The 13,890-nt window shown below is 45.1% G+C and overlaps 1 pseudogene; it reads left to right on the top strand.

Moving 5' to 3' along the window:
- Positions 1–6,195: 6,195 nt before the first annotated feature.
- On the top strand, positions 6,196–10,105 carry LOC101021703 (annotated as a pseudogene).
- The last annotated feature ends 3,785 nt before the right edge of the window (positions 10,106–13,890 follow it).

Genomic DNA, 13,890 nt, shown 5'->3' with positions numbered 1-13,890 from the left:
TTATTTATTGCCTTTTACTGACATTTCCCATTGCCACTCTTAACCTTTCCAGTTTACCCTTTTCATTGCTTCAGAGTGATTGTTCTAACATGCAAATATGACTACATTCCTGCCTTGCTTAAACTATGCCAATGGCTCCCTGTGGTCCACAGAAAAAATTCTTAGACTGGCACATGAGTTGCTTCCTGACCTGCCCTTGCTTAACAGTTTGGCTTCACACATCACCACTTGTCCATCTCAGACCCCACATTCTTGCCTCAATGCACTCATCCTGCTCCCTGTACAACCAGATCCTTGGACCTACATGTCGCTCCCTCTGTCTCTGTTGCCTTTCTGCCCTCCTTGCCCTGGCTACCTCCTGCCAGGCCTTCAGAACTCAGCTCAGAGGTTGCTTCCATGACCCTGTTAATTTGGGGTGAGATGCTTCATCTGTCCTGTACCAGCAACGTGTGTTTACTGCTCTCAGAGTAGGCACCAACCTGCTTGTCTCCCTCCCTGGGGGCTGAGCAACTGAAGTGTGGAAAAATGGTTATTCACATTTATCTTCTTTCTTCACAGCCCTTGGCATAATGTAGGTGCCTATACTGGGTTGAATAATGTCCCCCCAAACTTATGTCTTTGCAGAACCTCAGAATGTGACCTTATTTGAAAATAGGGTTTTGCAGATATAATTAGTTAAGATCATATTGAATTAGGACAGGCCCTAAATCCAATATGACTGGTGTCCTTATTAGAAGAGGAAGAGATGCAGAGGTGCAGACATACACAGGGAGAAAGCCATGTCATGTGATGGCAGAGACAGAGATGGGATGGCAGCAATGAGCCAAGGAACACTAAGGATTGCTGCACCCACCAAAAGCCAGGAGAGAGGTGAGAAAGGATCCTTTCCTAGACGTGTCAGAGGGAGCATGGCCCTTCTGACCCCCTAATTTCCGACTTCTGGCCTCCAGAATAAGAAAATAAATTTCTGTTGTAAGCCACCCATTTTGTGGTACTTCATTTTGGTACTTTGTTTTAGGAAACTAGTACGGTGCTCGACATATTTGGTTGACTCAGTGAATGATCCTACCCCTTTCCTACCTCCCCACAGCCATTGGGAAAGGCCTTTGTCAACTCTGGGCTAGAATGTTCTGGTAGCCTTCTGACTGGTCTCCCTGTGTTTATTAAATGGAACAGTGCCATAAGTTTATGACTCCAATGGATTCTGTGTTTGTTAGGCTGATTATCAGCTAATTTTTTTCTCATGACTCAATGACAAGGTTAGCTGAATCCTGGTGCTGAAAAATGTCACCTCTGCCCTGAGTGAGGCTTTCATGCAAGGAGCTACTGGGGCACCTAAAAGGACAATGATTCGGGATGTCATTGAGCTCACAGTGCAAGCCACATGCCTGTTTTTGCACCTGCTTTGCTAATAAATGAAAGTCTGTACGGCAGAATTCTATCTGACACCTGCTTTCATTACAACATGCAGAGACCTACGGCCCCAAGACCTCTTGCATCTACATAGTGAATGACAAAATTGACTCAGGTCAGTTCTAACCAAGTAGGTCATGGAAAGAACTCCGCTTTCGGAACAAGACAAATTTGGGCTGAAATCCCAGCTCCACCACTGACTGCCTGAGTCACCTATGATGTTGCTTCACAGGGTGGTAACAATGATCTATGCCCGCCTCCCCAGGTTATTGCTATAATTAAGTGAGATCAAGCATGTGAAAGGCTTCAGGTGCTGTAAATGCTTGCTGCTATTCAGTAAGTTGAACACAATCACACAGCTAAGGGGGAAGGTGCTGTCCAGGGTCTCACCCTGGGGATGAGACTCCCCTGAAACAGAGGCAATGGCCTCTAATGAGGGAACTGGACATTAATTAGGAATCCAGGATATACGATTTTATGCATTTTCACATACATTTTTTCTCCTTTTATTCTCATGAAAGCCTTTTACTTTAAAAAATTTTTATTCCCATTAAAAGATATAGGAAATGAAGCTCAAAGGCAGGGCATGGCTCCCTATAGCACTCGCGAGCAGTGGTTCTCAACCTGGGCTGTGCATGAGGATCCCCTGCAGCTTTGAAACATCCCCATGCCCTGACGCCTCTCTGACCAATGAAACCAGAATGTCTGATGCTGGGGCCCCGGCTTCAGAACTTCAAAAACTTCTTCAGGTGACTCCCAAATGCAGCCAAGTTTGAATATCTGCGCTCCAGAGTTTACAAATCACTTTCCCCCAAAGGAAGTGGTCTGACCGACCTTTACGCTCCTATGAGGACAGCAGAGTAGATTTCGTTGTCCCCACTCTGATGACGGGGAAACCAAGGCTCAGAGAAAATTCTAGAAAGGACTTGAACTAGAACAAGATTCCTTGATTCTTCTACACTGCTCTATCCCTGTGCCTGGGGGAGAAGCCGTGCCACATCACTGACCTCTAAATTTCCCTTTCAGTATCTGCACCTGAGAGAAGGCTGCCTTGGTGTTGGGAACAGTTTACCTCTATCTGGCCATCATGGAGTTCTGACGACCCCGTCCCCAGCGCCCATCACCTGGTGTTCCCTGCCCTCCCCTGCAGTTCATGGGTTCTCCACAGCCCGGAGCAGAGGCCAGGGGGTTTTCCACGCAGGCTTGTCAGATCCATTTCATTCCCGCCTGCTTTTCCATCTGCCTTGTCATAGGGTGTGTGGTGCAAGCTTGTCTCTGCCAAATGCTTTAGTGGCTCTGGAATGGAGAAAGCAGCAGAAGCCCAGAGTGTTTATGCCATGGGAAAAGCTGGGCTTTTCCACAGATCATCCTTCTCCCCCGCCCCCAGGTTCTCATGCCCTACACGATTCCCAGGGGGCCACCCAGCAATTAAGATACAGTTCTGGAGAGCAGAAGGCTCTGACAGCCCCACAAATCAGCCTCCATATCCCCACCCCCAACACACACACACATCGCAGTCCCTCCCAGAACAATACTATCGAGTCATCTTGAGCAATGGCACCAGAAAATCCCAGTGTAATGAAAGAAAACAGAGGCCTGTCTTTCTGGCTGTGGTGCGATTTCAATAGAAAGCCCTTCTTAAGCAGGAAGAAGCCATTCTTCTGCTATGTCCCTAACAAAAGCTGACCTCTTCCTTGGCGGCATTGGGTAGGCCCAGAATCAAGCTGGGGTTATTTCCCCACCATCGCCATAGTCATAGCAACAGCTTTGATTAATGCGGTGGCCCATCAGAGGGATAATGTCAGCCCTAATCAGAAACGCCTCAAGTATCTCTCTTTGCATTTTGGTAAATGGCGTAATCACATTACGGCTGGATGTGTCTGGGATCTGATTGCTGTCGCACAAGTCTGCCTGATTTTCCAGGTTAAGGGGTGTCAGGGGGCCCGAGATGCAGCTAATTACCGTGCATTGTTAGGAGAGAGGACCGAGGTCACGGAGGCCATCAGGAATGCTCCTGCCCTATCCTTCCTTCTAAGTCCATAGGAGCAACCCGGGCTGATGGTCTGTTTGCAAGGATGCCTGCCTGAAGGGGATGGCTGAGAGTCAGAGAGGGGTGCTGTTTGCTGTTGTTAAGCATCAGGGAAGCAGAGGCATGGTTGAAAAGAAGAGACAGGCAGCTGAGCTGGGCTTGGCTGTTCCTCCCCCTTGTCCATCAAGCTCGTGATGGACAGTCAGCCTCCGGTCATGCCACTGGGCTGGAAAACTGGCAGGAGGGCCTCACTTGGGCCTGGAGATAGGAAACGGCAGGGGTGACATGTACTGCAAAGGCATGTAATGAGTGTGGACTTAACTTGTCATAATAGCATTTGGCTGTTGGCAGGTTCTGCTTTGTCTGTTGAAGCTTTCTACTTGAGGGTTGATTCTTACTGCACCCTGAGGAGCGAGACTTCTCCTTCTCTCCCCTTTTACTAGCAGGGAAACCAAGGAAAGGAGAGGTGACATGTCTCATCCCTGTATCGATGCTAGGTTCCACTTCCCAAGAGACCCTCCCCACAGGAAAAGCTTCCTCTCTTTGCCTTCCAGCCTTGCTGCTTTTGTCTCTGTGAATCCGTAGGTGACAGTAACAATAAATACCACCTATACTGAAAGATTAAGAGGAGGACCTGAGGAAATAGGCATGGAGCCCCCAGAGTCTATTTTTAGATGCTCCTGGGAGGTTTTCAAAAAGGACTCAAGCTGTTAACTATTTATGACTTTCCGAATGCAGGACAGAAATAGAAGGGCAGCACTTAGCTTCTCCAAAGCTGGGGAGTAAATTCCTCTCAGAGACCTGAAACCACTTTGGGGCCATTACATTTACTGTCTCTTGGATGGCATTTAATATCTAGCATAACTAATATCTAGTTTTTACTTTTGGCCACGGCAATAGTTCTTATTTTTTCGGTGTTGAAAATCATGTTAAGAGTAGCCGAGGAAATTGAGTCATGGAGCGAGAACTATCTCAGAGTCACATGGTTGGTCTGTGGCCAAGCCTCGGTGGAAGCAAATCTCTTGCTATTTGGGCCAAAGTTCACTGCCGAGGGTTGAACTGAATGTCCCAGGGCAGGTTTGGGTGTGGAAAATTCTTCAGGGGATACTCAATCCAACAAACGGACAAGATGCTATGGTATCATGAATCAACCAAGCTCCATCTGCCACCTTTCCTGGCTCCAGGCCAGCTTTCCACCTGGAAGAGTCAATATTCTCCCCAAGAAGATGTTGCATTAGACATGTTAGAGGACACAGGCTCACGGCCCGCCCTGAAACCTCACACACTTGTGTTGTATTATGAGCAGGACAGAATGCATTTCCAGGCCAGGTTGTACCTCAGGTCGGGGGTAAATAAGTAGGGTTTCCCCAGCTGCTCTCCGAAGCTTTATGATGTCCTTCTCAGTAGCCAGCACCTTGATGATCCCTTCCTTTAAACTTGGCCGAACAGGGACTTGGAAATCAAGGATGTAGAACCTTAGCCCCACACAGCCAATAGCTTTAAGCTAAACAAACCCACAAGAGACTGGTATTTGCCTGAACAGAAAACCACAGAGGAATGAATTAACACCACAGTCAGAGTTTCCATCTGGGCCCTGCTGGCGCCCTCACCACACAGAGGCTGCCTGTGCCGGCTGCCCCACTCCCTGCTGGCTCAGCCTAGTGCAAGTCCCTGGGCCAATCCTGACAGAAACGGGGTGTGCATGAACACTGTCTTCCTCAGCCAGGCTGTGGGACTTCCCAAGCAGGGACTCAGCGGTCCAGCCTCTGCTACTGCCTCCTTCTGCCCCTCTATTTCTGGTGACTACCACATCCAGCACGTGGCATGCCAGGGGCCAGCCCCCCATAACCAAGCAGCCTAATGGGCTGTATGGGTCTTCTTGATGCCCACTCCCACTGTACTCTCCAGTCTGGCAGTGCTGCCACTATATACTTGGCTGGTCTGGCATCAACCACATTTGGAATTTGGCTCCATCAGACACTGCTCCCTGTCTGGTACCAGGGACTGTAGTTGATTCTGTTTCTGTTGACAGCTATCTTCTCCAGTCCTAGCTCAACTCTTATCCCTGGTCCCACATACAGTGTTCTCATTACCACCTTGTACGGCACAGTCATGCATAGTTTAACCACAGGGACACGTTCTGAGAAATGTGTCATTATGTGATTTCATTGTTGTGCAAACTTCCTAGAGTGTATTTACACAAACCTAGACGATACAGCCTACTAGAAACCTAGGCTACGTGGTTTAGCCTATTGCCCCTAGGCTGCAAACCCGTATAGGATGTTACTGTACTGACCACTGTAGGTAATTGTAACACAATGGTAAGTATGTATGTACCTAACTTATCTAAGCATAGAAAAGGTATAGTAAAAATGTGGTATAAAAAATAAAAAATGGTACAGCTATATAGGGAACTTACCATAAATAAAGTTTGCAGGACTGGAATTTGCAACTCTGGGTGAGTCAGTGGTGAGTGAGTGTGAAAGCCTAGGACATTACTATACTTCTGTTGTTGTTGTTGTTGAGACAAAGTCTCACTCTGTTGCCCAGGCTGCAGTATAGTGGCACAATCTCGACTCACTGCAACTTTCGCCTCCTTGGGTTCAAGCGATTCTTGTGCCTCAGCCTCCTGAGTAGCTAGGACTATAGGTGTGCACCACCACTCCTGGATAATTTTTGTATTTTTAGTAGAGATGGGGTTTCATCATGTTGGCCAGGGTGGTCTTGAACTTCTAGCCCCCAAGTGATCTACCCACCTTGGCCTCCCAATGTGCTGGGATTGTAGGTGTGAGCCAGGGCGCCCGGCTACTGTACATTTTTATATGACAGGCAGCACAGTAGATTTGTTTACAGCAACGTCACCACAAACATTTGTGTAATGACATTACAACAGCTATGCCATCACTAGACAGGATTTTTTCAGCTCCATGATCATCTTATGGGACCATTGTTGTATACATAGTTCCTGATTGACTGAAATGTCGTTATGTGATGCATAACTGTAGTTGCATTTTAACTCATCCGTCTTCCCTATCAGACTGTGAGCTCCATGAAAGCAAAACTCTCTTCTGGTTTTCTCCTCATTGTATTCCCAGCACCTAGCACAGCAGCTAGCGAAACAGCAATATTTAGTCTGTATTTGATCCATGAAAATGAAAAGGTGATATCCCATTCCTGTAGAGGGGAGTGATCACTTCCTTGATTTTGCTGATGCACATCCGTCTCTGTTCAAATTGAAAGAGTAAGTTCATTGCAAACCATCTCTGGCAGAATTGTCACTTCTGAACAAGTGTCTGTACAAAGACCTTTGCTCATTACAAAACAGGGGTCGTAACAGAAATTGGTCCCTTTGGTTGATTTTGCAATTATATTTAATTGCTCACCATTCTGCCAATTAATCAAGACTTCAGTTGCGCGAAGTAAGGACATTTTTTTAAGAGGTGGATTAAAGGGGAAATTGCATTTAATGGGAGAAGATAAGGCCGTGGCTCTGAAATATCTTCAAGTGAGTCACAAAGTATCTCTAAACCTTAGTTTCCTCATCTGGAAATTGACATAGTTGAACTCAGTAATCACTAAATTTCTTTCCAGGTTTATGGTCCTATTAACTTATAGTTTTGTTTCACTAATGCAAGTCTCCAAGCCTGCTCTTTCTGTCTTGTGTTTTGGCCATATCAGAACCTCAGGGTTAAGCCTTCGCATGACTTTTCATATGTTGCCACCAGGTGGCAGGAGTGTGCCACAGACTTTTGGTTCCATGCATAAAGAGCGTGAGCGTCGGAGGTGGACTTAGGATGGTAGCTTTCTGAGCTAGAAGGGCAGAGTCTTTGAGTTTTTGAAATAGCAAACCCTCTTGTTTGTGAAAACACATTTGCTTTTGTGCAAAACAACAATTTGAGGGTTAGCAATGACCATATCTAGAAATGACCGGGGACCCAGAATTTTATGGTCCAGAATTTTAAGGACGTGGCACCCAGCCCCTGGTGGTCTTCTCACTCCCACTTTATACCTGAGTAGGTCATGGCAGCCCATCACCCCAGCAGCCACTGTGGAATTCGTGTCCCATGAGGAACACCACGGGCTGAACCAGGGTTGATGTATTTACACTGTTTCTTTGCTCCTTCCTGTCTCCAGGGAAAGAGATCAGGGCTAAGCCCACGGAAATTTAGGATCCGTAAGTCCTTTGAAAAAAAACTTTAAACTATTTGCCTAATTATAATAAAGTTTTACCTAAACACAAGCTCAGCAAGGAAAATTGTCACCCCCTGTGATGGTTAGTTTCGTGTCAACTTGTCTGGGCCATGGTGTGCCCAGATGTTTGGTCAAGCATTATTCAGGGTGTTTTTGTGAGTGTGTTGTTGGATGAGATTAGCATTTAAATCCATAGGCTGAGTCAAGCAGATGTGGCCCTCCCTAATGTGGATGGGCCTCATCCAATCAGTTGAAGGCCTGAAGAGAACAAAAGGCTCTCCCTCCTCCAAATAAGAGAGACTTCTTCCTACCTAAGTACTTTCTTCAAACTGGACAATGGTTCTCTCTGGGTCCCAAGCCTGTCAGTCTTCAGCCTAGAAGCTCACCATTAGCTCTCTTGCACTGCTAGTTTGGTAACTCACTCTGCAGATCTGGAGGTTTCTCAGCCTCTGCAATCACATGGGCCAACTCCTTAAAATAAATCCCTTTATATATATATGTGTATGTATGTGTGTGTGTGTGTATAACATATATATGTATAGTGTATATAAAATACGTATATTATGTGCATATATGTATATGTAAAATATCCCATTTCTTCTGTTTCTCTGGAGAACTCTCACTAACATACTCCCTGGCTGGCCATTCAACCTTTGGCTATGCTTTCATTTCACACATGTGTACTGAGAACCCATCTAGTATTAGGCCCTGTACGAGGCATTAACATAGAAAGATGAACCCAGCTGCCTGACTGTACAGATTCAAGAACAAGGGAAAAGACAGTACAGAAATGAGGTGTTGCAGAATAGAAGTCAATCTGGAGCTGAGGAAAGCTAAGGATGACCAGATGCTGAAGAGGAGAAATGTAAGCTCATTTCCTGATGATGCTACTTCTCTGCTGCAGAAAAACCACAACAACCAGGGCGCTGTAAATTGGTCTGTTGATGACATTGTCAAAGGCATAAATAGCAACAATGTGGAAAGTCAGCTCCAAGCGGCTCAAGCTGCCAGGAAACTACTTTCTAGAGGAAAACAGGCCCCCCCTGCCCAACCCCCGCTGCAAAGACAACTTAATCTGGGCTGGTTTGATTCCAAAATGTGTGTCTTTCTTGGGCAGAACTGAGAGTAGTCCCATTCAGTTTGAATCTGCCTGGGCGCTCACTAACGTTGCTTCTGGGAATCAGAACAAGCCAAGGTTGTGGTAGTTGGAGGTGCCATCCTAGCATTCATTTCTCTGTTGGCATCTCCCCATGCTCACATCAGTGGACAAGTTGTATCGGCTCCAGGAAACATTGCATGTGATAGCTCAGTTTTCCAAGACTTGGTTACTAAGTACGGTGCAGTTGACCTACCGTTGGCTCTTCTTGCAGTTCCTGATATGTCATCTTTAGCATGTGGTAACTTACGTAATCTTACCTGGACACTTTCAAATCTTTGCTGCAACAAGAATCCTGCACCTGTGTTAGATGCTGTTGAGGAAATTCTTCCTACCTGAGTTCGACTCCTGCATCTTGATGATCCAGAAGTATTAGCAGATACCTACTGGACTATTTCCTACCTGACTGATGGTCCAAATGAATGAATTGACATCGTCATGGAAACAGGAATTGTGCCCTAACTTGTGAAGCTTCTAGGAGCTTCTGAATTGCCAATTGTGACTCCTGCACTAAGAGCCATAGGGAATATTGTCAGTGGAACAGATGAACACACTCAGGTTGTGATCGATGCGGGAGCACTTGCTGTCTTTCCCAGCCTGCTCACCAACCCCAAAACTAACACTCGGAAGGAAGCTACGTGGACAACGTCAGACATCACAGCTGGCCGTCAGGACCGGATACAGCAAGTTGTGAATCATGGATCAGTCCTATTCCTTGCCAGTGTTCTACGTCAGATCTTAGGACACAAAAGGAAGCTACATGAGCTGTGACCAACTATATCAGTGGCGAAACAGTTGAACAGATTGTGTACCTCATTCATTGTGGCATGCTGATGAAACTCTCAACTGCGAAAGATACCAAGGTTATTCTGCTTATCCTGGATGCCATTTCAAATATCTTTTAGGCTGCTGAGAAACGAGGTGAAACTGAGAAACTTGGTATGATGATTGAAGAATGTGGAGGCTTAGACAAAATTGAAGCTCTACGAAACCATGAAAATGAGTGTGTATAAGGCTTTGTTAAGCTTTATTAAGGATTTCTCTGTAGAGGAAGAGGAAGATGAAAATGTGGTGCCAGAAACTACCTTTGAAGGCTATACCTTCCAAGTTGAGGATGGGACTCCTGGGAACTTTAACTTTTAGATCATGTAGCTGAGGCATAAATTTGTTGTGTACTACATTTGGTATAAGTTTGTCTTACCGCTTCTCTACAAAGAACTCTTTTAAATATGGTTTGGTATTGTAGCACTTTTTACACTGAAACTATACTTGAACAGTTCCAACCTGTATATACTGTATAAAGCTTGTCCTCTGAATGGGTTTCTTATTTCTTTGTGGAATTTCATATCTTGCAGTGTGCTGTAAATAAAGATTAAAATCCATCCCTCCAAAAAAAGAAAAAAACAAAAAACAAAATAGAGAGGTGAACAAGTTAGCATGTTTCCTGCCCACAGAAAACTTCCAATCTACTGAGGGGGATAAAGGATCAAATGCTCACACAAGTGTAAAAATGTAGCTATAGCAAGTGCTGCTGAGAGACAGGAGTGGCCACTTGGAGGAGTAGGAAGGAGAGGCTTGATCTGCACGGTAGCCACTAGCCACAAGTGCTCATTTAAATTCAAATTACAAGGCCAAGCGTGGTGGCTCACACCTGTAATCCCAGCACTTTGGGAGGCTGAGGCGGGCAGATCACCTGAGGTCAGGGGTTCGAGACCAGCCTGGCCAACATGATGAAACCTCGTCTCTACTAAAAATACAAAAATTAGCCAGGCATAGTGGTAAGTGCCTGTAATCCCAGCTACTCAGGAGGCTGAGGTAGGAGAATTGCTTGAACCCAGGAGGTGGAGATTGTAGTGAGCTGAGATCAAGGCACTGCACTTCAGCCTGGGTGACAGAGCAAGACCTTGTTTCAGGGGAAAAAAAAAAAAAAAATTCAAATAACAGCCAGACTCCACATAATGATGTTTTCGTCAATTAAGGACCAGATATATGATAGTGGTTCCATAAAATTATGATACTGTATTTTTACTGTACCTTCTAGGTTGAGATATGTTTAGATGCACAAATGCTTACCATTTTATTACAGTTGCTGACAGTGTTCAGCGCAGTAACATGCTACTCAGATTTGTAGCCTGGTAGCGATAGGCTACGCTGCATAGTCTAAGTGTATAGTAGGCTATACTATCAAGGTTTAAGTACAGTCTAGGATGGTCTCACAATGACAAAATCACCTAATGATGCATTTCTCATAATGTGTCGCCATTGTTAAGTGACACATGACTGTAGTTAAAATTAAATACAAACAAAAAAATTAAAGCACTCTGGGAGGCTGAGGCAGGAGGATTATTTGAGCCCAAAAGATTGAGACCAGCCTGGTCTACATAGGGAGACCCCATCTCTACAAAAAATAAAAATAAAATTAGTCAAGCATGGTGGCACGTGCCTGTAGTCCCAGCTACTTGGGAGGCTGATTTGGGACGATCGCTTGAGCAGTGGAGGTCAAGTCTGCAGTGGGGCCGGGATCATACCCCTGCACTCTAAGCCTGGGCAACAGAGTGAGATCCTGTCTCAAAAAAAGAAAAAGCTCCTTATTTGCACATGTGAAGGGCATGGTAGCCACATGCAGTCAGCAGCTACTGTATTGGACAGCACACATAACAGAATATTTCTATTGTCACCAAAAGTAATAGTACTGACCTAGAGCAGGGTTTCTCAAATTCAGCACTATTAACATGTTTGGCAAGATAATTCTTTGCTGTCAAGGGCTATCCTGTGTGCTGTTGGATGTTTATCAGCAGTAACTGCCTTCACCCAGTTATGAGAAGCAAAATGCCTCCAGACATTGTAAAGTAGCCCTTGAGGGGGCAAACTTGCCCCCAGTTCGGAACCATCGGGCTAGAGGACATTCAGACAGAATCAATTTTAGTAATCAGAATGCAGAGTGGTAAGGGCTTTGAGGTGGTAAACCAAGGTGTTGTCAGAACATGGGAAGAAAGTTCTCATCTCAGACTGGAGGACGTAAGGGAAGGCTTTCCCAGGGAGTTGACTCCCAAGCTACATCTTGAAAGGCAAGACAATGGCAGCAACAAGGCTTGATACCACCTAGCACGTCACTAGTTCCACCACCAACCTCTTCCTGCCTTCATCATCTATTCCGGTCCCTGGATGGTTCCACGCTAAACTCAGAGGCTGCTGTGTGAACTCTACTTCCCTTCATTCTCCTCTTTTAGGTTACTAGTCTTGTAATGTTTAAAAATCTCAGCTGGGTGTGGTGGCTCACACCTATAATCCCAGCACTTTGGGAAACAGAGGGGAGGTTTGCTTGAGGCCAGAAGTTTAAGACCAGCCTGGGCAACACAGCAAGACCCCATCGCTACAAAATGTTTTAAAAGTAGCCAAGTGTGGTGGCGTGTGCCTGTAGTCCTAGCTACTTGGGAGGCTGAGGTGGGAGGGCCACTTGAACCCAGGAATTCAAGGGTGCAGTGTGCCATGATTATACCACTGAACTCCAGCCTGGGTGACAGAGTGAGACCCTGTCCCCAAAAAAGCAAAGATCTCTTGTTCTTTCTTGACTTGGTTAGGGCTCTTATTGTGGCAATAAGAGCTAATTCAACAAAAGGGGTACCAACTGTAAAGACAGGGCACATGAAACTCAAGCAAGGAACCCAAGTTCATTCAGACTCCATGGAGATGTGAATGGGAATATCATTGCACAAAAAGGCTGCTCTATCTCTTGAGGGCTTCATGACCTCACTTAAGACATCTCTGATGCTCTCTGCACATGATCTCTAGTCTCACCTGTCTGCTGATCTGTTTTCTCCTCCTTCAGTTGCAGACAGTCCATAATGGCCACCCAGTTCCCTCTACAGAGGGGCAATGCTTCATAGTCCTTTTGACTTCACTGTCAGTGGGAACCGGCCTATGTGAATTTTAGCTCAACATCCTACATAGGAATATAATAGGCCTAACTCATCATTTTTCGATAAAGGCTACACAAGTCAAGGGCTCCTAGTCTAAAAGACAGTTCCCACCCGGGGCTGATGTCTACCTCTATTCCATGCCACTTGGTACAGAGTCTGTGTCTACTCAGCAGGGACCTGCAATGGGAGATAAGGGAAGGCCAGATGCCCTGTACACAGTTGGCTCAACTTCTACTACTCTGGGTTAGTTACTCATTTCTTTTTCCCTTCTTGTCATCAGTTGCTCTGGAGTTGTCCCAGATTCCTCCATTTTCTAATCTTTAATCAACTCCTTACTTTCTCCCATCACCTACTACAGTACCTAGCACATAGTAGATGCTCAATAAATATTTGATGTATTGAAGCCCACTAGTCAAAGACTGCCAGGAACACACCTATAGTCAAACACATGTAGGTTTATTGATCTTGCTGCAATAAGGAAGAGCACATGGTTTTTCAATCAGAGGGCACTGGAGGGGCTTATTGAAGGATTTGGGTTTAGGCTAGGTGATTGTAAGGAAAAACTAGAGAAACCAGAGCCAGTTTTGTATAAGATGTTATTAGAATGTGAGGGCAATTCAGCAACTTGGTATCTGAGAAATTCTTGCCGAGGAAGCAGGAAGAACAAAATAGGACTGGGATGTCATTGGTAAAAAAGTAATAATAGTAATCTCCCAGAGGTAACTTTTTTAGTTCTAATGTAGCCTTGACTCTGTTTACATAGAAACATTATTTATTACAGTCTGATTGACAACAGGGTTGTTTTTTTTTTACATTTTCAGTTAAATTAAAAAAAAAACTCAATGACTATTTATGCAAATGAAGAAGCAATTGCAATGAGTTACAGGCAAGGGTGAGGTGCCACGTTTAAGCCAGCCAAAGCGACTCTTCATATTATCTGTCTTTCAAATGATTGCTTTTTACTGATGTTGGACAAAATTGGTCTTTAGTATAATGATGTAACACAGATTCATCTGAGGCTTACTCTACAATTTTGAAATAAATGGTGCTGTATGTGTTCCATTGCTGATATTTTCACCCTTCTTTATGTTGATTGCTCATTCAAGGATACCTTGCAATTGGCCAATGTTCCTCTTCAAATGTGGTCCCATACATTCCAGGTATTGTCTGCTTGGAGCTAA

This window comes from Papio anubis, chromosome 13 (assembly GCF_008728515.1).
Source record: "Papio anubis isolate 15944 chromosome 13, Panubis1.0, whole genome shotgun sequence".
Taxonomy (NCBI): domain Eukaryota; kingdom Metazoa; phylum Chordata; class Mammalia; order Primates; family Cercopithecidae; genus Papio; species Papio anubis.
This window is presented reverse-complemented; position numbering and strand designations above follow the sequence as displayed.